Raw genomic sequence first — 11,834 nt, forward strand, 5'->3', positions numbered from 1 at the left:
CTGAAATCAGAACTCGAAGACACCTACCCTTAGTCTAAAAATTAGGGGATGTAAGTAACGTGACAATGTGTTATCTCCTGTCCATGGAAGTATATAGATGGTATATGCCTTCTGCAGTGCCACCTATATGGAAGCTGCTTTCCAAGAAGTCTGTCAAACATTTGCCCACAACTGTCCAAGTGCTGTAAAAGGTCAAGTATTTGAAGAGTGTTTTTTTTTTTTTTTTTTTTTGTAGTTTTTACAACTTATTGCAATTCATCTGATCGCTTTTAATGGCAAGGAATGGCTCTGCATTAAGTTAATCACAAACACTATCTCCACTGAATTTCAGCTTTGCCACAGTGGCCTGCTAACATCTCGGTGATCTTGACTGAAGGGAAGGTATTAACAAGGACAAGACAGCTCATATGTTATGGCGATGACTAATTAGAGCAGAATGGTTGCTTTAAAAGGAGGATGGTGCTTTAAATCGCTCTTCTGCTAACTGGTTACCTCCAAGGAAATGCATGCAGTCATTGCACTGCATCAGAAGAGTTTTATAGGCAAGGACATTGCTGCTTGTAAGAGCTCCCCTAAATCAACCATTTATTGGATCATCAAGAACTTCAATGAGTGGTTTGAATGCTGTGAAGAAGGCTTAAAGGGGTTGTCCCGCGCCGAAACGGGTTTTTTTTTTTTCAGCGCGAGACAAACCCGATGCAGGGGTTAAAAAAGAAAACGGGATAGTGCTTACCTGAATCCCCGCGCTCCGGTGACTTCTTACTTACCTGGTGAAGATGGCCGCCGGGATCTTCTCCCTCGGTGGACCGCAGGTCTTCTGTGCAGTCCATTGCCGATTCCAGCCTCCTGATTGGCTGGAATTGGCACGTGACTGGGCGGAGCTACAAGGAGCCGCTCTCCGGCACGAGCGGCCCCATTCAGAAAAGACAGGACTGCGCAAGCGCATCTAATCCAGCAATTAGACGCTGAAAATTAGACAGCACCATGGAGACAAGGACGCTAGCAACGGAGCAGGTAAGTGAATAACTTCTGTATGGCTCATAATGCACAATGTACATTACAAAGTGCATTAATATGGCCATATAGAAGTGTATAACCCCACTTGCTTTCGCGGGACAACCCCTTAAAGGTGCCTAAAAAAAAAAACAGCAACTGCCAGGACAGTCACCTAAAGAGGATTCGGCTGGTGTGGTTTTTGATGTAGAAATGCTGCAGATTTTTCTGCAAATAACTCAGTAGCTCGGTAAACAAAAACATTCAAAGTTTGGGTCCATGGTCAGGAAAGTCCCTGGATCTTAATCCCACTGAAAACTGAATTTGGCCCAGAAGCTGATATCTGGCATGCTAGAGCAGATGGGTAGACATTTTTGAAAAGGGGGTCAACCCTGAATATGAAGTCTTTGCCTAAATGTGGTGCCTAAATGTGGTGTATTATCAATGGGTTCAAGTATGAAATGCTTAATTAAACTTCAGTATTGCATAGGTTTGTATGTTTCAGCATTTTAAGATTTCAGATTTTGGTTCAGATGGAGACGGTTGACAGTCTCAAAACTACCTACAACTGTTCTATGAATAGAAGCCAAAGCCTTCAGAAGTAAAAACCATAGACTGTTTCAGGGTTTTTGCTATCAGTCTACATTAGGTTTGTCTGAGGCCTATGCTGTGTGCCATGAAGGGTTTAGTTTTGCCTTTTTATAGTGCACCTAGGTCTGAGAGCACTTGTAAGGCCATGCATGCTCCCCTTTGAAACTTAGTATGGGAAATGGTATGCACAATACCTCTGCAGTGCCACCTTATTTCCAGTCAGGTTAGGTCTCACGCTTGCAGAAAAGCAGACTTCAATAGGTGGCACTGCAGAGGCATTGTACCAGATCTCATTTGCATACAAAATCTCCCATGGAAGCATGTGTTATACATTGCAAGAGCTCTGCACAAGCAGAAACTATACCCTTCCCAACTTGTGTCCTGACAAGATAACAAAGCTATCAACAGCCAGATCAGATGGAAGCGACCAAGTGGTGTATATCTCCTTTCAGATCTATATGCCCTAATGGAGTAAATGGACCACATGGGTAGTCTATATTGGAGAGCATTTTTCTGTGTTCAGAAACTCTTTTTTGTGAACTTTCTTTAGCCAACTATCCTGGACCACGTGGGTGATAAAATATACACACCACACTGCCAAAGGGAGGCTTCTAAAGTAAATGCTGAGAGGGGTATTCTGATATCTTTATGCCATTTAACTTAAAGGGGTTGTCCCGCGAAACCAAGTGGGGGTATACACTTCTGTATGGCCATATTAATGCACTTTGTAATGTACATCGTGCATTAATTATGAGCCATACAGAAGTTATTCACTTACCTGTTCCGTTGCTGGCATCCTCGTCTCCATGGTGCCGTCTAATTTTCAGCGTCATCGCCCGATTAGACGCACTTGCGCAGTCCGGTCTTCTCCGTGTTGAATGGGGCTGCTCGTGCTGGAGAGCTGCTCCTCGTAGCTCCGCCCCGTCACGTGTGCCGATTCCAGCCAATCAGGAGGCTGGAATCGGCAATGGACCGCACAGAAGACCTGCAGTCCACCGAGGGTGAAGATCCCGGCGGCCATCTTCGCAAGGTAAGTAAGAAGTCACCGGAGCGCGGGGATTCGGGTAAGTACTATCCGTTTGTTTTTTTTTCAACACATGCATCGGGTTTGTCTCGCACCGAACGGGGGGGCTATTGGAAAAAAAAAAAAACCCGTTTCGGCGCGGGACAACCCCTTTAATTAGAGCTGCACGAACTATGACAGCACCCCTAAAAAGCAGCTAGGACCCAAGGCGGGGGTCCCCACTAGTCATCTAGTCCCAGAATACCTCTAACTCAACAGAATCCACAAGACTGTAGGAAGTAGTAAAGCCTGGTTAAACTAGGAACACACCAGTATGGTAAGTGGTAATGTGGTTGAAATTGGAATACAATAGTGGAGCAGTCCACTCCTTCAAATATGGACTATACCCAAATAAATGGACTGGCCTGGTACAAAGCAGGACCCCTCAGAAAACAGGTACCCGTTTGCACTGGAGATCCTGGCAAGCTTATAATACGTGCTAAGGTCCTCCAACGATCCTGGACAGGCAGGAGAGCAGCAGATAAGGGTACCCCAAGATCGATGACTAAATTAGGAAAATGTGTCAAAGCAAAGATGGAAGACTTCCTTCCGTGCTCGTGGTGTTGGCTTTAAACAATCTTGTATTAGAAAAAAATCCCATGGGATCCAAATCCCAAATAGTTTGTTCGATATTACCCTATATTGTCATCAATGACAAATGCCCTAACAAACAGTCTAAAATGCAACACGTTTCTGTGTTCAAATGATGCCCATATGTAAAAGAATCCCACATTTGTTGTATCAATGACCTGTACCATAAATTGAACACAATACCCTGCATGCCAACCCCCCCCCCCCCCCCCAAAAAAAAATAAAAAATAAAAGGCAAACTGCTTATTTTATTCCTTCTTGCATCTCAAAAAGACACAACAAAAGTGATCAAAAAAGTCCTATTTACCCCTAACATGGTACCAATAAAAACTACAGCTCATCACACAAAAAACTAGCCCTCTCGAATCGCCGTCCGTGGAAAAATAAAAAGGTCATGGAACTATGAAAAGTATGTAAGAAATTTCCAAATTTTTTTGTTTTTTTTATTGTGGAAAACCCCCTACATTTGATATTGTTGCAGTAAAATGTGTTTTGTTTTTTGTTTTTTTTTGCTGTTAACACTATAAAACAAAAAATGGCAGAATTGATGTTTTTCTCTTCCTGCCCTCAAAAAATTACATTTTACAATACATTTGTACACAAATGGTACTGTAATGGTACCATGCAAACTACAGTTCGCCACTCAAAAAACAAGCCCTCATACAGCCATGATGATGAAAAGTAAAAAAAAGTTATGGCTTTTGAAAATTAGAGATGAAATTCCCCCAAAAATCATTGCATCCTTATGACCAAAATAGGCCGGGTCTTAAGGGGTTAATAAAGTGTTGCGGTTTCTTTTGCATTTCATTTGTTTTAGCAGTCATTCAATCATAATGGTTCACTGTAAAAAGACAACAGTTTGAAGGTGTTTAGCAGCTTTGATTCACACTGGAATTGAGGCGCTGAAATCAAATTACTGGAAATAAATTAGTGCCGTCACATCTGCTGATAATAAGAGCCGGGGAGCCGAGGATGTCACACGAGTGGCTTCAAAGTGTCACTGTCTGCTTTGAAAATATTACTGTAACTGTTAAAAAAATAACTGATTTCATAGTTTTTCTAGGATTAAATGGAGCATTGAAGGAAAACACGGAATAGTTTTATCTTTTGTTTATGTATAGTATGTACAAACCCCTCTATCAGATGTAAAAACAGGCTAAACATTACAAGTATTAGGCTCTGTTCACATCTGATTTCCATCTTTCTGCCGGCTGTTCCGGCACTCTTGGCGACGACATCATACTATGACGTAAGGGGTATAATTGGGATGTAGAGACTGCAGTCACACCTAGCTCCATCATATGTGTGATAGCTATCGGTAATAACCGTAAGAGCTCAAAACGCGGCAGAATCTTGGTGCCGACTTTCTTCTTTTAATAAGAAATAAAGCTTCAAGATGTTTTTATATACACGCACGCGCGCGCACACACATTTTATACTTTATATACTTGAGAATAAGCCGAGTCAATAAGGTTTACCATGTAAAACTTATTGACTCGAGTATAAGCCGAGTTATACTGGAGTATATACTAGGTAAAGAAAAAAAATGCATTACTCGCCTCCCAGCCGGCATCTGTGTCCCTGGCGCGATGGTCTCACCGGCGGTGTTGCAAGCTACTTGAGAATTCTCCCCGCTGTCATCTCCCTGCTCGGCTTTGAATTTATCTGCCGTCAGCACTGTGTAAGTAGGCGCTGTGATTGGATCGAGCACCAGCCAATCGCAGCCAGCGTTCGATAAACCAATCAGCCATTCAGTGATGTCATCCACTAAATGGCTGTGAATGATCGAACGCCGGCTGTGATTGGCTGGCACTACACCCAGTCACACTGCTGACGGCGGGGAAATTCAAAGCTGAGCAGGGAGATGACAGCAGGGAGAATTCTCAAGCAGCTTGCCACACTGCCGGGGAGACCATTGCACCAGGGACACAGACACAGGCTGGGAGGATAGGATTGCGGGTTTTTTGTTAGTTTCTTTTTACCTCACTCGAGTGTAAGCCGAGGGGGGCTTTTTCAGCATAAAAAAAATACTTGAGTGTATGTGTGTGTGTGTGTGTGTGTGTGTGTGTGTGTGTGTGTATATATATATATATATATATATATATATATATATATATATATATATATATATATATATATATATATATATATATATATATATAGATAGCCAGAGTGCTTTATTATCAATAGGTGATTGAAGTTTGGACTATAGTGATGATTTGCATTTATCTTACCATATAAGCAAATTAAAGTGTTCTTATGAGGACTTTGTTTGGCCATACACATTAGATATAGATTGTCCAAGCCCACCGATTCTGGCAGGACCGACCCATCATATAGTATATAGGGATTGGCCCCCTGACTCTTCCCCGACGGTAAATGTTGAACGAGAAAATGCCTGGGCAGTTGGATTTCAGTGTCTGATCCTTATTCTTAGGAGGAAAGCTACAGCCTGAGGTATGTGCTAGCGGGTATCACCCCTCACTACATTCAAAGAAGTGTACGCTGGGCTAGATGAATCAGTAAGTGGACACTAATATGCCCTTGTAGCCTAGACTGATGTATCAGACACTAGAGCTCTTTGCAAAATTTTATCAAACTTCAAGGGTGTCCAAAAAGAATGAATTCCTATCAAGGAGTTTGCATAAGACTCCTGTACAGAATGCTACACTCGCTGAAGAAGATAGGTTAGTAAGGACAAAGAAGAAAAGGAAAATTGGCTGAATAATGGAAGATAAGGTAAAGTTATGACTGACTCCTAGGGTGATGTCCCATTGTGATGTTTTCTTGGCAGACTGTTTTGACATTGCTTGCCCCAGTCATCTTTTTAACCCCCAACAGGCTAGGTACTCATTTTATCAACCTCAGAAGGATGGAAGGCTGAGTTAACCCTGAGCCGGCTACCTGAACCAAGTGGGGATTGAACTTGCAACCTTCAGGTTGTTAGAGGGTGCTTAGGACTGAATTTCTGCTGCCATAACACTCTGCCTGCGAACTGGGTGATTGTCCCAATAGGGATGGCCCCACACTGAAACCTAGGGGCCTGGCTGACTCTAGGTGGTAAACAGCATACAAGCTGAACAGGACACTATCCACACCAACAGACAAGGAAATCCCACCCAGAACCTCATGCATGCAGCAACATATGCATGACTCCAAACACCAGGGTCCTGAGAGGAATGAAGAGAAAGATAAATGATTGGCACGCACTAGCAAGGGGGGCTGGTGTTGATTGGCTGACGGGAGCAATACTCACCTAGTCAGCTCAGTCATTTTACACCTGTGGCAGTATGCTCCTGAAACCCATTGAACTACAGTCCTGGGAGCACAACATGACAGCAGCATCCCTTCATGTCAATGTCAGACTTTTTAACAAGCCTTGTAACAAAGACTGGAAATTGTGAGTCAAAGCATGGTTATCTTCTCATTGTTGTTAAAGGGTTATTCCCAACTCTGCATTTCATGGCCAAGATGGGAAAACCCATAAGCTCTGCTCTGAACACCTATTGGAAAAAGCAAAACGCTTAGTACAGCGCTGTTTCTATAGCGCTCATTAAAGTGAATGGGACCTACGGAAACAGTGCCACATTAAGTGCTTAGGTTTCTCCGCAAGTTTGGGCTGGATGGCCGGTAGCCATGGCAGTGGTTTCTCATCTCGGTTATTGAAAGCCGAGAGGAGAATATCCCTTTAACTGAGACTTATGGTGAAGTCTATACAAGTTAGTAAATTGTATAAGGAAAACAAAATTGCAGCAACACAGGTGTTTTCAAGAACAATTGTGGGAAGCCATGTCTGGAGTGATCCGGAGGGTAGGCCAACAATTGGATGTTTAGACGTGCTCAGGACATAGTTAAGGAATGAACATGAGAGAAGCCAACAGGGGTCTTAGAAATAGTATAAGCACTCTTTCTTTCTGGCATCTCTCTGCATTGCGGGGAGGTTCCTCTCCACCTGCTGGCAGCCTCAATTTTCTCGAGCACTTTTCTTACAGCAGATTATGACTTAAGAGCGGCGACATTGCTTGAAAATAACAAATTTAAATTGGTTTCAGTTTAATCTTATGTGATATCGTTATTCGAGTTGGATTTAATAATAAAACAACGTAATTCAATCATGAAGCACTGTACTACGCTATTTACATAAGTTATTAATTGTTATTATATGCGATGGGCGATGCTAATCTGCAGACTATTACTATGTGGATCTTAGTAGTACTACGAGGGTACATTCACGTTTTAGTTAAAGGAGTTTTCCAGGCACAAATACTCTTAAAGACCTATCCTCAGGATAAGTCATCAATAGTTGATTGGTCGGAGTCCACGAACCGAGCCGATCAGCTGAAGCAGCTTCTTTGACCCCTGCATAGTGGCTGGCACTCATTGAAATCAATGGGTGCTGTGTCTGCAATTACAAGCGACCTCTGTGTGTAGCGTCGCTGAGAGCATGCGCCCATTCAGCTGGTCCCGAGCGGCAGACTACCGCTGATCAACTACTGTTGACCTATGCCGAGGATAGATCAACAATAGTATTTGTGCCTGGAAAACCCCTTTAAGGGATGTTTTCATGTAGCAGAAAATGTTGTAGCATGTCCACAATAGACATTTCCTGCCAAATTCTGCATCACAACCACGATGGAGAACCTGTCAAAATTCGCGCCACAGGTGTGGTTTTTTTATGCGTTTTATTTCTTGCGGATCCACAGCAGATTTCACCCATTCAATTTTTATTTTAGAGACACTGGAGCAATAAAAATGAATTATTAAACACATTGTGTCCCCTGAAATGAAAACCAATCAAAGCCATTCAATGACGTTATTAAGTGGCTGTTTTGATTAACCCAGTGCCGGCTTCTAATTGGCTGACGTCAGCGCTGGCTAGCCAATCAGAGCATTATCTTTTCTGGACGCGGGAAATTCAAGCCCCGCTTCCAGAAAGAAGTGCTGTGCCTGGCACAGAGGATATTGCGGCAGCCTGCAGGAGGGACTGGGACCCGCAAGTGCACTGGAACGCCGGCGGTATTAGACTCCCCAAGTGTGATTACCAGTGGGGAGCTGCGGCACCCCGGTTGGGAATCACTGAGAATACCAGCCTCAGTGTCAGATGGGCGGTCGGGGCTGGTATTCAAAAATACCAGCCTCTAATATGGCCGGTAAAAAAAAGATAAATACCAGCCAGGCTGGTGAATTACCATCCAGGTGGCAACCCTAGTTGCCAATAATGCTTTGGTGTACTAAGTATATCAAAGCACTACTGGCAACTCAAGCATACAACACGACTGTACCATCTTTCATTCTACTTCTCTGTTTTTCGTCCTCTTTCTTAATCATTCCCTCTCTCTTTTCGTCTCTCTCCTGCTGTAGGTTAGTCATACCCTGAGCCACGTCCCAAAAGGCTACTACAATTTTTGCCATGACCTACAACTGAAGTATCACCCCATGAAAGGCTCTCCGAGGTTGACATCTCTGATCCTTATAGGTATGGGTGCAGGATGGGATGTCAAAAAGAAAAATTGTTGCCATACAGTATTTTTTATGTGATTTAAGCAATATAGTATCTCAGTACAAAAACTTCTCCATACAAACATGGTCAACCTCTCGGGAATATTGTTTCGGTGCACATATATTGTGTTATTCACCATTTAAGTTTGTGTTTTCTTTGCTTTACATTGATAAGACGACTCCCCTACAGCAAGCTTATCTTGCCATTGTTGTAGCTCATCGGTTCATGCACCGAGGGTTCTACTTAGAGAAATATATTCTTCATTTTCAGCTAATTTATTCTATTACTCCTCAGGGACCTACACTCTATCTGACAACTAGACACCTGCTCTAACGTGAAAGTGAATATGCATTGCAGTGTCATTTCTACCTAGGTGCTACTCACATTACATTCTGGAAACATTACAGTAATTCTCTTTAAGGGATGATAACAAAGAACACCTGTCCTCATTTTAGACATGACTAACCCAAGAAAGCCAGGGAAGGATGTACATATGGGACGGCAGATGGCATGAGAATTTGCAGCCAAAACACAGGGTTCCTATCAAATAGCCCAAAAGAAGAATATCAGACATTTATATTTATTACGGTGACTGAAGATGCTGTAAAATTATATAACGCTATGGTGAAATATACATTTAGCATTTATCGAAAGATTTAATATAATTCATTGAAAACACACAAGCAGGGACATTTTCTAATGGTTGTACACCAGAATTCTGGCGCAGAAAAGCCGCAAATTTTTGTGTAATTTCCGCTTGTGCAAAAAATTTGTGACTTTTCTTCTTTCTGTGCCCACCCCGCCACTTTATTAAAAAAAAGTGGCGAGGTGCTTGTCGGGAGGGGGTGTGGCTGCATAGTGATTGCCACTTAGAAGTAAATTACCCCCATAGTGATAAATAGCTTGCATGTGGTGCATAGTCGGAGACCGGTCAAAGTGCCGTAACTGGTGTCTGTCCATGGCCTAAAATGGCCTTTTCTCATGAACCATGTTTTCCTGTACATCATATGGATGGCCAAGTCAGTGTCTGTCACTTTCCTGGGAATGAGAAGGTACCTGGCTGGATGCACTTTAGGAAGGAGGCAAGCCAGGGGAGGCAGTATGACACTCCAAAGTTCTGCTCGGAAGCCTTCAATCATGGCATTCATATGGAGATTACTTTGACATTTTTGCAAGTACGTTCTCCCATCTCAGTGGTATTCCCTAATGCAAGGTAGCACAATATTTCCTGGTCTGAGGGCCACATTGTCTTATTGAACAGCTCCCAAGAGGTGCAATAAACTTAAAGAAGCATTACAGAGACATTTACAGTATATCAAAAGCATACAATATGCCATAAATATCTGATTGGGTGCAGGTTACACTTCCAGGACTCCGACCTATCCGTAGAATGGGAACCCTTTTTTCACCAGTCAGCACTTTCAAATAGGAGGAGACCATGCGTAGGGCTGGTGATCTCCATTACTGATTATAGGTTTTGTGGGAACAGCCTAACAACTTCCAAAAACTACAATGGAGAGAGCCACATGCATAGACATTCACCTCTCTGACTCCTATACTCCTCTGTAGAGTACCAAACATGGGCCAAGGAACCTCATTCTCCTGAGATTTGGAGGACCTATAGATGGCTACACCATTGCCTGTCCCTGTTCTTGACTGTGCACCACTCCTCTCTGCCATGGAAACTACATATGAACATCCACACGGAGAAAAGCATTTGCGCGTGCAAATAGTTGCGACCACACAGAATGGCATCATGGGCTACATGTGACTCCCAGGTCATAAATTATGCACCCTTGCCCTAATGGCAATAGCCTTTTCCAGCAGGTTAATGTACCCTGCCACACTGCACAATCATTCATAAATGCTTGCAACCAGACAACTATTAATCCATAAAACCTGGATTGTTAGGGCTGATAGACATCTTTTAGTCTGCCCCCATGCATATAAGCATGTTGGAAGTACCAGCTGGCAATAATGCCTATGGCTAGGTTACAGAGACCCAATTTTGCAGAGCACTGTTGCTGGTAACCATTGCTACACTGTCAAACCTCAGATAACATAGTGTCTATATGTAAAGTCTAAAGTCTTTTTTAACTCTCATGGTGTAAATCAAACTCAATACCCACGGGCATACATGATTACATTCAGTCATTTTATATGTTTTAGAATTAAAAAATGAGCTAATTTTGGGTTTCTAAGATTCACTGCATCAAAGGGCCAAAGTACAACTTGACAAACTGCGCAAACCTTACTATCTGTAGGAGTCCAGCTCGGAAACAGCAACTATTTATACTAGAACCAACTTTGCAAATTATATTCTACTAATTACTAGGACTCTGTTGATACGTGTGTTGAGAACCTCAGTTGGGGGTTGACAGCAAAAATAGAACAGTCTGTAGTGCTATTCTGTCAAAAGTCATGTAAACCCAACAGGCTCCATTAAAGTCAACCATCGGGTCTGTCTATGTTCCTTTGGATGCATCATAAATGTAATCCATTGGAGTGTTCCATTTATAATGGAAGTCATTATACTAGTGGACGCAGGGTTTCTAGCTGCCTAAACCCCTGTTTCTCAATATAAGTCTACTTGTTAGTGATTTCTGATTACACGATCTTGCTTTCCTTCGTAATAGTCACTCATTTGTCATTTAATCTCTTCTAGCAAAACATATTCAGGCGTACATAATATTTCACTTGAAAGTATCCATAATGTTGTCATCCTTTGTGATAAGCGGTGCAAATATTTGTGACATTTATCTTACTAATGAAAATTTTCAGTGAATTGGCCATCTGTCTGTAGTTTTTCTTGTGCTTCATTTGTTTAGAGTTCAACTGAATACTGTAAGTTTTAGGCTGAATGGGATAATAACCTGAAAATCCCTTCTTAAGTATTCAAATCTTCTTTGTCAGCAGGACTTAAAACTGTCAGTGACACATACAGGACATAATGCTTTGTTATTGCTCGGCACAATGGCCATGGGATCTGCTTGCAATCGGTATGTACTCTGTAACACAGAGGCAGCCAAATCTTCTGTTCCTCTTCAATGAATCTTGAACATCTTCCTCCAAGGGACATACGATTCTAGGCAAGAA

Source organism: Eleutherodactylus coqui, chromosome 5 (genome assembly GCF_035609145.1).
Source record: "Eleutherodactylus coqui strain aEleCoq1 chromosome 5, aEleCoq1.hap1, whole genome shotgun sequence".
NCBI classification, from domain to species: domain Eukaryota; kingdom Metazoa; phylum Chordata; class Amphibia; order Anura; family Eleutherodactylidae; genus Eleutherodactylus; species Eleutherodactylus coqui.